This window comes from Buteo buteo, chromosome 13 (genome assembly GCF_964188355.1).
Source record: "Buteo buteo chromosome 13, bButBut1.hap1.1, whole genome shotgun sequence".
NCBI classification, from domain to species: domain Eukaryota; kingdom Metazoa; phylum Chordata; class Aves; order Accipitriformes; family Accipitridae; genus Buteo; species Buteo buteo.
Genome location: NC_134183.1, coordinates 14,064,521 through 14,077,412, shown reverse-complemented (window position 1 = coordinate 14,077,412; position 12,892 = coordinate 14,064,521). Strand labels below are relative to the sequence as shown.

The 12,892-nt window shown below is 43.5% G+C and overlaps 1 protein-coding gene across 1 annotated transcript in view; it reads right to left on the bottom strand.

Annotated features, from left to right (window-relative positions):
- DNAH9 (dynein axonemal heavy chain 9) overlaps nt 1-12,892 on the bottom strand; it is a 209,010-nt gene that overhangs the window by 30,621 nt on the left and 165,497 nt on the right. The window lies entirely within an intron of this gene.

Genomic DNA, 12,892 nt, shown 5'->3' with positions numbered 1-12,892 from the left:
TAACTTGATCAAATGAGTATGTCTGCAAAAAACAGACAGAGATGCTGTGGAGGGGATTCGCAGGTTTGAAGGAAACTTTGCAAATTAATTCTGAGCAGTCAGATAACACAACTTGACAGAACATGACTAATGACAACTTATGTGGTCATAATAATTGAATGATATGTCAATTATCAATAACGACATAACACAGACAATGCTGCATTAACACCAATCACTGCTGAGCTACATGTTGATCAAAGAACCACCTCCTCTTGCTTGTTTTGAAACCTGCCTTCCACCAATTTCATGGGCTACTTCTAGATCTTATTCAGGAGAAAGAGGGGATAGTCCAGCCTGTCCACCTTCCTTTGGCTCAGGGCTTCATGCACTCCCAATACTATCTCCCTAAACCACACTGTACAGTTTACACTGCACCAGTTTTACATGCTCCTTATTCCATAAGACCCCCCTGAAGACACATTTACCTAGGACACAGCAAGGTAATTCATTGGTTTATTACATTTTTTCTTAGCCAGATTTTGAAGTCTGTGAAAGAGCTATTGTGCAAGGATAAAAGACAACTCCCTAGCATCTCTGGTTTTTCACAGCTCATGTCTAGGCCTGTGCTGCAGACAGAAATAGGCAATAGTCTCAAATTCATTACCTTGCTTTATGAAAGGAGGGTGGGGGCCAATTCCTGCTAAAAAGCAAACTACTGAAAAGAAGGCAAAAAAGAAATCTGAAACATCCTCCCATGCACACTGACCATTACCACAGTACCTTGCCCTTTGTTGTTTTCCCACTTTGCGTTATGGAGTGCGCATGACTGAGAGCAGGTATCAGAGGATGAGGATCTGTGGCAAGACCTGGGCTAGGGTGCACGTGCAGGAACGTGGGAGACCAGAGGCTTTTCTTTGGGAAGTCGCTTCCCAGCACCTCTGTGTGTTTGTACTTAACAAGGCAGAACATATATCACAGGACGCAAGTGTTGCTATGGTAACCATCAGAAATAGCACCATGTATATATAAACCAGCACACACTCCACAATGCATTCCCTTTGCTGATAGCAACTGGAGACCCTTCACATTTCTGAAAGTGGCTTTCTCCTTCACACTGTATCACAAATCACCTCCCAGAGCAATGAGAATTAGTTGTTTTTACAAAGTCTTATTCTCTTGCAAGATGCTCTCAGAAAATAGTCACTGCTTTTACAGTAAATCTGAAAGCTAGGCTTTACAGTCCAGAGATAACCCAACTCTTTAATACTCACTGCATCATATTGGGGTATAAAAAAAAGGACAGGGAAGAGGTGCTGCAGAGAGTCTCTTCCCTTGGCCATGCTTACTGTCAATGGTAGTGTGAGGCTTCATCACATGAGACGATGCCACACAGGCTCAGGAACAGCTCTATCCTTCCACAGGCGGGCCTACGATCATGAGAATGCTGTTACAGGACTCAGAGACCAAAATGGATAAGCAGAGACCCTACCACTAACACCTGCTCATACGTCTATGAGACCAAGCTATTTCTGAGCAACAAGCTTGCTGTTGTTTTATGTGGAGAGAGGCAGAATCAGAGCTCTGGAAGTACCAGACAAGTTTTACTCTGCCTCTGGCATGTGCCTTCCCCTAGCTGAGAAATTACGGCAGCCAGCTTACCAAAGGTGCCCCACTTGGCAGGCAGTGAGGGCTGCACCACATTCTCACCTCTGTGAAGTGCCTGGACTTCAGCAGTATCACCCTGAGGCTTTTTCAGACCTCACACCATGGGCACACTTGATAGGGAAGAACACGTTTGATCCTTGCAGCCAGCACTAGCTGAGCCCTCCCTGAAATCCTTAACCCCCATTGAGCCTCTCCACACACAATCAGGGCGGAGGATTACAGCACATAAAAGCAAGTGCAATTAATTTGTTATCCTTCAGACTCACCTCTGAACACAGTGCCTGTTCCTCTTGTATTGCTGGGCCCTATGAGGTTCCCCATCATCTTACTTGGGCTCTGTTAAACTAAGTAGCTCTGTCATCTACAAACAGTGTCACTTCTCTGCTCCCACCTTAGCCACTAAGCAATTAAGAACATGGTGGCACCACTCTGCCTTTTGCTGCACTAAAAACTGTGCATCTATTCCTATCCTCTGTGGATGTGTCTCCACAATTTGCAATGTGATTTCACCAGTATAGACATAGAAGCAGCACTGGTCTAGCTATATAGATACTGGCAATGCTGAGTCAAGTCAGTACAAGCATCAGAGGGGGCTTTACACCTCTATTAGCACCCAGGTTCTTGGCAGGGCCACCACTGGCCCCATACTAAAGCTGTGCTGTAGCAACTTTACTGCTCTCAGGATTTGTATATACCCACATCTGCTGCAGTCCCTCCTCCAAATGAGAACCTAGCCCTCTTCCACTAAAAGCGGAGCAAAAATAGGCTGTTCTATGACCCTTTCACTGGTCAAGGTACATGGAAGGCAGATGCAAGTGCAGAAAGGAAACAGAAGAAAAAAAACAAAAGAGGGCTGGTCTGAAATCTTCACAGCACTTCCAGGATATCAGCAAACATCTGTTTTTAAGACAATTTTTCAAATTAGTACAATATGTTTTGCATGTTCTTTTAGCACAGACATGCTTTAATGTTGATGATAGTAAAGGAAACGTGCCTAAGACTATTCCTGGGCTAATTTGTTCACAATTGCCCCTTTCTACACTATTGATCTGGTTTATGCTCAAAAATATGATGGGTGATATATGAGATGTCTATTGTGAATGATCTTTGGCCTATCCTCACTCCTGAACTGCCAAGGGGAGAGCCAGACCTCTTCATCCAACACCAGAAGCAGAATCTATGCTGACGAGGAGACAGGACAGACAGCTGAGGTCCAGTCCCACAAATGTCTCCTGGTACTGTTTAACTGACAAGTACAGACATTGCCTCAGGATGATGGCAGAGAGGAAGGAAAAATTCAGGTACAAAGAAAAATACGAGAAGAGTAAATGGGGACTGAATGAGTGAATAGAGCATGGTGAGGGTCTAATGAAGGCTGGTAGTACCCAGGAGAAACAGAAGGTCAGTGGACTCAGCAGTCCATGGTCAGACAGGAGAGGGCAATCAAGGGAGAGATGAAGGCAGGATATTGCCTTTTCTGAAGAGATGCATTGAAACCATTTCTGCAATGGCAACTGCTACCTTGGGTCTCTCTCTGGCCTCTTTTTTCTTTTGATCAAATACGACAACAGAAAAACAGGCATCACATGGATCCACTGTATTTATACAGAATATGACACAATTTAAGGCTTAGGAAGGCATCTGAGTTTGTCTTCATCTCTTCTCCAACCAATCCAGTGTTTCATCCTTTGCTTGAACCCCAGAGTCCAGAGTTGAGATCTGGACCTCAGCCCAAAAGCAGCCATTAGTGGTATGGGAAACTGCTGGGATTTACCAGGCCGGAGAGCAAACAAGCATGAACTACAGAAAATCTGGACTGACCTGACCTCCCCAAAATTTTAAAGACAGTGTTGGAACTTATCAAATTTCACTTCATAAGTTGTAAAGGTAGGTAGTGATAAGCAGGTGAAATGCACAGCAAAGGGCAATTGCTTGATTAATCTCAAGAAATGGAGGAAAAGAAACTTTATTTTCAAGAGAACTCCATTACATTTGTGTTTTAACCCAAAATATGTCCTGAGACAGAGGTTTCCAGAGCAGCTGTACAACAAAACTGGGACTGCAGTAGTTACAAAGGTATTGAAAGCCCAACAGAAATTTAATTCCATCTCAGATCAATATTTGGATTACTTGCTGGTCTGTAAGTGGATTTGCAATTGGAAAAACTTGGGAATGGCTGTTGTGACATGAAATGGGAAGGAAAACAGCTGTCTGAAATCCAATACCTTTCTCCATCTGAGTATTTGTCCCAAAATCATGAAGGAGAACTGGAGGTAGAGTGGGTATTTCTCCTTTTGTATACATCTAGGAAGGAAAAGATACTATGGCTGGAAGGAAAATTAGTCTCTTTACTGGAGCAGAGGCTCAGTGCCAAATGCTTATATGTGCCTTGAATGGACAATATATCTCATACAGGACAATATATCTCTCTTGCTTGTAGCTAGGACTAGTTGTGAAGTGCACAGAAAAAGGCTCCATTGTATTTACGATGCAATAAGAAGGGCTCTGCCAGTGTCTGAATCTCATACAGTTTTGCTCTAGGAGCTCACTGTTATTCAATTTAGTACATGAACCTGACTCAGTGAAGCAACAACCTATGAAAATGGAAAGATGCTCATGAATTAAATTAACTTGATCGCAAAGAGATGGAAGTGACATTTTGGCTAATGGATGAAGACTACAATTAAATTTGAAATATCTAATGTCTGAACTTTTCCCTGCATCAGTTCATTCAGACATACCTCTGTAAATATGTAAACAAATTTCACTGTTTCTTTGCTATTAGGCTGATAAACAAAATTTGGTGATTGTGATGGTCACTGTCTTAGCAAAAAGCTTTCAAGTAGGCCCAGAGAGGGAAAAGAAACAGACACAGTTTATGCTGCAAGGGCACACTGCTGGCTCATGTACAGCTTGTTGTGCACCAGGACTCCCAAATCCTTTTCCTGCAAAGCTGCTTTCCAGGCAGTTGGTCCCCAGAGCATACTGGTGCAGGGGGTTATTCCTCCTCAGGTGCAGGACTCGACTTTTCTTTTTATTGGATATCATGAAGTTCCTGCCAGACCAATTGTCCAGCCTGTCCACATCCCTCTGAATGGCAGGACACCCATCTAGTCTATCAATCACTTCTCAACCCTTTTACATTATCTGCAAACTTGCTGAGGGTGCACTTTGTCCCATCATCTAGGTCATTAACGAAGGTGTTTAACAGTATAGGACCCAGTACCACCCCTGGGGCCTCCAGCTGGACTTCATGCTGATGATAAACCATTCTTGAGCTTAGAGGAGGTTATTCCTGAATATCAGTGAGCTCTCCTGGACCCCTCTTATCTCCAGGACCATAGCCCACAGGATTCTTCCAAGCAGATCCCTGAAATGGCCAAAGTCTGCTCTCCTGAAATCCAGGCTTGTGATCTTCCTTTTTGCTTTGTTCCCTTCTCTCAGGATCCTAAACTCCATCATCTCATGGTCACTGTAGCCAAGGCTGCTCCTGACCTACACATCATCGACCAGTTTTCCTTGTTTGTGCGCAACAGGTCCAGCAGAGAACCTCCCCTCATCAGTTCCTCAATCACCTGTGCCAGGACTTTGTCATCAATGCCCTCCAGAAACCTTCTGGATTGCCTGTGCCCTGCTGTATTAGCCCGCCAGCAGATATTAGGGTGGTTGAAATCCCACCATGAGGAACATGGCCTGTGAAAGTGAGGCTTCCTCCAGGTGTCTGAACGCAGCCTCATCTACTTCTTCTTCCTGATCAGGTGGTCTGTAGCAGAAACCCACCACAACTTCAGCCAGATTGATCTGCCAACTGATCCTGACCCATAAGCTCTCAGCTGGCTCCTCACCCGTTCCCATTCCTGCTGCTCTACATGCATGGCAGCACTCAGTCACACGAGCTATCACAGCACATCTAGGGGACCCCGATGAGACTGTAGTCCTATGACTGCACACGGATCTGTAATTCCTCCTGTTTGTTCCCCATGCTGTGTGTGAGATGCTGAGGCTGCCCTTGGTGCAGTTGGATGTGACCCCTACCAAGGCAAACAGGAATGTGTGCGAGGACTGGCTCTCCACATGGATACCCCCAAGCTTCATCTGTCAAAACATTATAGACTCAGTTGGTTATCTCTGCTTCCTATAGTGTGCCCAGAGAGAAGAACAGAATATCCTTCAGAATACCCTTCCTACCTAAGACTGGAGGTGAGATTAATCATTCTTTCAGTGCCCACAGCTATTCACAGGAAACCAGATTACAACAGGTACATCATATAAATCGGGTTCATTCTGTTCTCACCTTGCCTAATGTTTGCACGATCTCCCACAAATTCCCACATTGCTATTACCTATTTTCATTCAGTTAAAGCAGCAGATACTACGATGTGAAGTGCCTGCAAAATCAGGACAGCAGGAAAGACAGGAAATAAGACATAACAGACATGCCAAGACCCACCTATAAATTTATTAAACACCCTCTTAAAAACATCTAGGGCTTTGCCACCACAACTCTGGGGAGGCTGTGGTGGACCTTCACTGCTCAGCCAGCCAAAGAACGTTCCACTTCCAGTTCATACCTGCTGTTTTCATTACAAGAATATCTCCTACCTGAAGCAGCTCTTTTTCTCTTTGTTATTAGTCCTGAGTACATGACCTTGCACTGTTCTATTAAATTTCATCCCATTACGACAACTCCAGACCTACAGGCTGCTCCAGTGTTCCTGTATCACATTTCGATCTTCTTCTCTATCAAGGACACCTCTCTTAATAATGTGTCAGTGCAAAGCCATTGACACATACTCATTTTTTTAAGACAAGGTCATGCCTAAAGTAAGACTAGCCCCATGACTGTTCCTCAGGAGTTCTGCTAGCAACATTCAACTTCTGCAGCTTCCCTAGCACATTCCTGTGTGGCACTGTCTCTGCAGCTCTACTACAGTCCACATCAATTAGAGCTGCTGTATTTCCTCTAAAACTTCAGTTACCTTCACAGTGCAAAGTATCAAATAGACCTCATCCATCTTTAGCAAATTCTTATTACATTTGATACGTTTACCTACAATTGTTTACTTAGTTTGTCCTTCAAAGTCTGCTCTGAAACTTTGCATACTGTTGAGTTTAGACTAATTCATTTGCTCCAATAATTTCCCACTGTTTTAAATACAGATGCTAAAGAATCTGTTAATTGCTAGTCAGATGGCATCCTCTGATTTGACAGAATCATTACAAAGACTTGCAATGGACTTGCAGTTTCTTCTGCCAGAGTTTTAATATTCTAGGATACAGATTATCTGGCCCTCTCAGTTGAGCACATCATGCTCTTTGATCTGATTTTCCTCCTATTTTTAATAAATGTTGTTTTCAAGAAAAGTTTGCTTGTGTGGGAGTTTCAAACAGCCAGCCCTCAAGGACAGCACATCTTTCAACCTTGGAAGAGAGCCAGCACTGAGACTTTCACAGCCAAAATATTCCAGGAAGGGACCAGGGAATCACAACGAGCAACTTGGGAAGATGCTGTGACTGGAAGGGCACAGCCCTGTCTGCTGCGCCTGCTGGGATTCATCTTCCAACAAAGCTGCACGACGAGAGATGAGAGATTATTCAACTATATGTGGGGATTTTTATACAAGGTGGAAAGATCTTCATCACAGGAAGCTTCCGTCCAATGTCAGCTGCAGAGGGCAGAGCCCTGCTGTACTCTCAGACCATCTCCTAGCTGTGGTACCTAGCTGCTTCCTACCTTCCAGGCTACAGAACTTGCCACAAGTAACAAACTGGTAGTTAGCTCTATCTCCACTTTAAAATTGAACGCTACTCTTTCAAATGAATGGAAGGCTATGGAGAGGAAGGTGGTGCCTGGTGTCTGCGTGAAACTTTGTGTGTGTGCAACACCATCATCCTCCAGCCCTGTGTTCCCCCACCATCCTGTCCTAGAATAATGTCCTAGTTTGGACAACTTCTCCATCAATCCAGCCCCACAGAGACAGCTGGGGAGGTGGGCAACACAGAGGAACCAACAGAAGGCCCAAGAGGTGATGGCCATCCACCCTGGAGAGCCCCAAGAGGCACTGCTGCAGCGCTGAGATGCTGGCATCACACGACAGTATGATTTAGTTGGGATCTGCACAGATCATGCTTCTCTCGGGGTGTCCCACTGCTGCAGCTGCTGGGCACCCCTCCCATCTTTCTGAGAAACCCAAGAGAGAGAACAGACTTTAAATAAATGTTCAGCCCAACTGCCAAATCTCCTCCTGCTTGAATGTGCCTTTTGTGCAATGCCTAGGACCTCCAGGTTTCTGCACTTAAACTGCTAGAGACACTCCTTGTAAGAATGCCAATGTTGTGCTCTTCCCACCTGCCTCTCAGAAAAGTGCTTGTGTGAACCTATGGGAAGTGCTTTTCATTCCCTGCCAGAGCTGTTTATTCCCTTTCAAATGAGATAGCACAAGCCTTTGTGAAATGAGCTACTTTCCATCAGCCAAATACTCAAATGTAACTCCATTTCGCATCTTGAAAAAAAAAGAACGTTTGTTTGCTTGGGGCAAAAGGAATATACAGCATTTGAAAACTCTTGAAAAGGAAATTCATTTTCTGATTTAATGACCTGCAGAGTATCCCACAGCTTGTGGCTTGACAGAACCTGCATTTCTCCCAACCTTATCAATGAGAATACAAAAAACTATTAAAATTTTTCTTATAACCTGAAAGAAATATTAAGGTGAGGGGGGATGAGCTACTAATATGTGCATTTGTTTCCATTTGAATTTTTTCTGATGTTTTTTGTGGATTTTCAGAGTGCCAAAGCAGTGGGATTGCATATTTGAAAAAACCTACTATAAAAGAAACTTCTGGTTCTTCTCTTTGTCTCAATTTCTTTCTCATGGAAATGAAGACCAGTTGAACCGTTGTTAACAGCCATTTGGGTGTGACCTAACCAGAGACCAAACCTTTGCAGGCTACTGCCTGCTGGGGACCAGCATAGAGCTATGCCCCATGTAGAGCACAATAAAGCTGGCCAAGAGGTTTCTGGCACATCTTTTCTTGGGCAGAAGATGTCAATGTGTCAAAGCTGAAACCTACATGCCAAAGGCTGGCTTCTGTAACATCCTTTTTTTCTGTTCCCTGTTTCTTTTCTTTAAGACATTCTGGAATAATCAAACACTCTGCACTGATATTTGCAGCAAAAAAAAAAAAAAAAACTTGCTGTTTTCTCCCCCAAAAATCCTTTTTGATAAGAAGTGCAAGTTAATGAGGGCAAAAATAAAGATTCAAAAAATAAAAATGAAAAAGCACCAAAATACAAGAAACACCAACTGGTGCAGAAGAGGGAAACTGGTTATATAGGAGCTGTGATTCCTGGAGATGTTTCATGTACCTGACTCCCATTCATGGGCCTTAAGCACTTTCAGGAGTGGGGTGAGTCCACAGCCATGCACCTTCCTCAGGTCCCCTTGCATGCCTCAGCCCTCCTAGCCCATTGGTACAGACATGATTGATGCCACCCTGTCTGAATACAGACTTTAAAACTGCTCTCGCAGCTTCAATATCCACTCTATCTGCTGCTTCTATCTTGTAATGATCAATCAACGTGTTAACCAGGTATGGTGTAGCAGCTTCACAGCCCCTATGATCAGTTCTATCAGGAAACATGCTGCTGAGGGTCACCAAAAGAATAAGCATTGATTTGACCTGCTCTGTAAGCTGCATTACAGCTACCACCAAGCATTTGTGCAGCCTTTTCCTTAAATCTTCTACTACAGACCATGAACAACACAGTTACAAAAAGGGCTTACCTAAAAGACAGGTCTAAATACTCCTGGCAACAAAAAGGGTCTTGAGAAAATTGTGATTTTGTGATAATACAAAAATCTAAATCTATGTAAAACTTTCTTCAGTCTTTCAAGATGTTGCTTCATTGTTGTCCTACCTCCACAGCAGACCCCTTTCCACCAGTCATTGCTAACACTTCAAACTACATTTGACGTATGATGTTGGAAGCTCAGTCCCAAGGGGTTAGATGGTGTACTAATGTTCTGTGCCCTTATTACAGCCAGAAAAATCTGGTTTAAAACCCTCCAAACCTATGAATTGTTTTTAAGGAGACCCAGAGGCTGAACCTGATATCAAATGGATTTTTGTGGAGCTCAAAGATCAGCCTCAGTTCTCTAATGCCAACAATTTAGAAAAGAGCAGCTGCTGGGCTTGCGCTGGGGTTTGTGTCTGCAGCCCTCAAGTAACAAGTTCTTCAGACAACTGCACTTTTGCCATCGGGGGTTCCTATTTTGCAGTTGGACCACCTGAATTTGTAGAGAATAATTTTATCCGTGGATTTCATTCTCTCATCATCTGTGTCATCAAATAGTACCAGTGTGGGTACTGTGATGGCAAGGGGTAGGATCTCAGCAAAGCTGAAGGTACAAGATAGGTACAACGCTGATGAGAGAGGGGCAGGCAGCTGCACTGGCCAGGCTCTGCCAGTGTGAGAGTGATTTGCTTTCCATGGGAATGAATGATTGGGTGGATTTCTGTTGTTCTCTCTTATAAGATTAGTAATTCATGAAAATCTCCATTTTCAGAGTGAGTTGACAAACTTTCAAATTCCCAGGGGAGACATGGACGTTGTTTTTTTAATTTTGTTTCCTACGATGTCAGAAGGCAACACTGGCTGGTCAATACAATTAAGAAGGAATTGGTCCCAGGACATCAGCCCTTCCCAACACAACAGTGGTCCTGCTTCTGTAATCCAATAAGGACTTCCCAACTGTTTCAATATCCCTTAACAAGCAGTTCCCACAAACCTAATTCCTCAACTCATTATTGCTCAAACTACTTGACTATCATTATTTCTGGTTCCAATCACGGACCAGTAATGAACTACATGCATAAGAGCAACTTGGTGATCATATCAAGAATTTGTCTTGGAGAACGTGTGTATGAGTTGATATCAGACAGCAAATTCAGTGGATGGAAGGGGAGGTCTACTCCACGTGAGCTGAGTTGTTCAGTGGACAGCAAAATACAGAAGTGAACCTAACAGTTGCTTTTTGTCTGCTGAAAAGTAAATGGGAAGCCTAACTATAACTGTCTAGTGGGTAGGATACAGCCTCCAAATGAGTTTAATTAACCTGGGTAAAATTACCCCGACTGCCTCTTGAGACTGCTCTGTCCTCTCTTTTATTATTAATGCAATGATTCACAAATCCTAGGACACTTTTGTAAATTGAGTTGTCTGTGTCATTCCAGATCCTGTGCAGCTGACCTACAACACTCCTGAAACTCTTTGCAAGGCATTTGTTATCAAAAGCCTTGCAGGAAAGATCTTGCCAAATAAACTACCATGTGGCAAATATTTGCTATGATCCACCTATGACTGAAATGACAGGAGAATCCTTTGTGGGACTCTTACCCACTGACTCCTGCTGTGATGAGTTTGGATACTGATTTTACCAGTAGTTGGAGAGGTCAGAGTTTCAGCCTTGTGAAAATAGTTTCTCCAACCTTATAAAAAATAGTTTGTCCAGAGGGTGATTTAATTTCAGGTGGATGTCTGCTGACCATAGAAGAGTTTTGTTTTGACTAGGGGAGTCTTGACTGTCAATGTAGGAGACACATATCTACCCCTCAGGCTGCTCTCCCTCTTTCTCATTTTACATGAAGCTCCAGCCCTTGGAAGGAGATGGGAACACAAAGTGAGATACAGGGACATGTTCTGGAGCTGAGCAGCTTGGTCAATCTGAGTGACAATTAAGTTCCACTGCTTTGTTGTTACTCCAGGTGCTTGACTGAGACACCAAATACAGAAGCTGGAGAGAAATGGTACTGCCTGCCTCAAACACCTGCTGGTGTTTCAAAGTTTGTCCCAGAAGTGAAGTGCCACCAAGGCATTACTTCAGCTCCTAGCAGGGCCCTCACTACCTGCACTGCTCAGAAGGTCTATGAACATAAAAACAAAGGAAGAAAGAGCTCTGATCTCTGTGTTGAATCGGTCTTGCCTATATTGCTTTATTCCAAAGCACAACACAGAACTAGAATATATACATGTATAAAGTTTTATCAGTTTTGAGACTACACCAGAGAAGACCCCAGATGACTGACTGACCCTGAGGAGGTCCAACACTGGCACCAGGCAACCTGTCCTAATGGCCAATGCTGTGACTGCTGAGTTTGCCCCATGCAGTTTGCATCAAAACCTGCTAGCGGCCAGATGAATTAAGATCCTCTCTAAGCTCACGGGGTAAACTGTCTGCTCTGTGCCACCAGAGATAGTCACACTTGGCAAGTGTTGCTGGAAAACCAGTTAGCCCAACCATCAAAATCATTCTTTCATATAAATCTGATTTCTGCAGCTCTTAAATCAGAAGATACCCCTTACTGATTGCTCGGCCCACTAGAGAAGATGTGAATGGATGAAATAAAATACTTCAGACCCACAGCACTCATCTGCTAGCACTGAAGCAACAGACGTGGAAGCTGACATTGCTAACAGATCCTTTACAGGATCTAACCATCATTGTAGAAAAGAACCCTTTGCTTTGCATTACTGACTACAATGTCTCAAAAAGCTGCACATTTTTTTCTTCACCATCTCAAAGGCAGATGCCAGTATTGCAGCCATCTGTATTAAAAGCTCTTGAAAAGCTCAGCACCGTACCTTAGAGGAAGTACCTTAGAGGAAGCTTTCAAAAAAAGCAAAAATTAAGATCAAAATATCAATGGCATTTAATTTAAATCCAAAATCAGGCCTGTAGTCTTAGATGAGGACACAAGGCTTTGTCTTAATCTAATTTTATCCAAACAACTCAGTGATAATAAACATTTATAAAATCCCCATCAAGGAAACCAGAGGGGTTCCCAAGACCTGTAATGAGAGCTGGCATCACTGACTCTGTGTATTAGCAAACCCAAGTACTCACTGAGTAAGTGGCTCCAGAGAGCACTTGACAAAGACAGAGCTCCCTTCACAGCCGAAAAGGCTCTGAAACATTTTGCCGAGTTGTGATAAGAGCTTCAAACATTTAACAGTTTTGGGATGCATAAAGGAATTGGCGCCACTGTCTCTGCCTTTCCTAAGGTGGTGTGCGTGTTCTCATTGCTCATTTAAATACATGGTAAATTTTGAGAGGTAGTAAGAGAACTGGTCTAACAGCTCTTAAGAACAAAGCTCTTTATTTATTCATGAAGCAAATAAAAGCACGGGAAGTGTAGCACAACCTTCCCTCAGAGGACTCCCTACAACTACACACCCTACAGA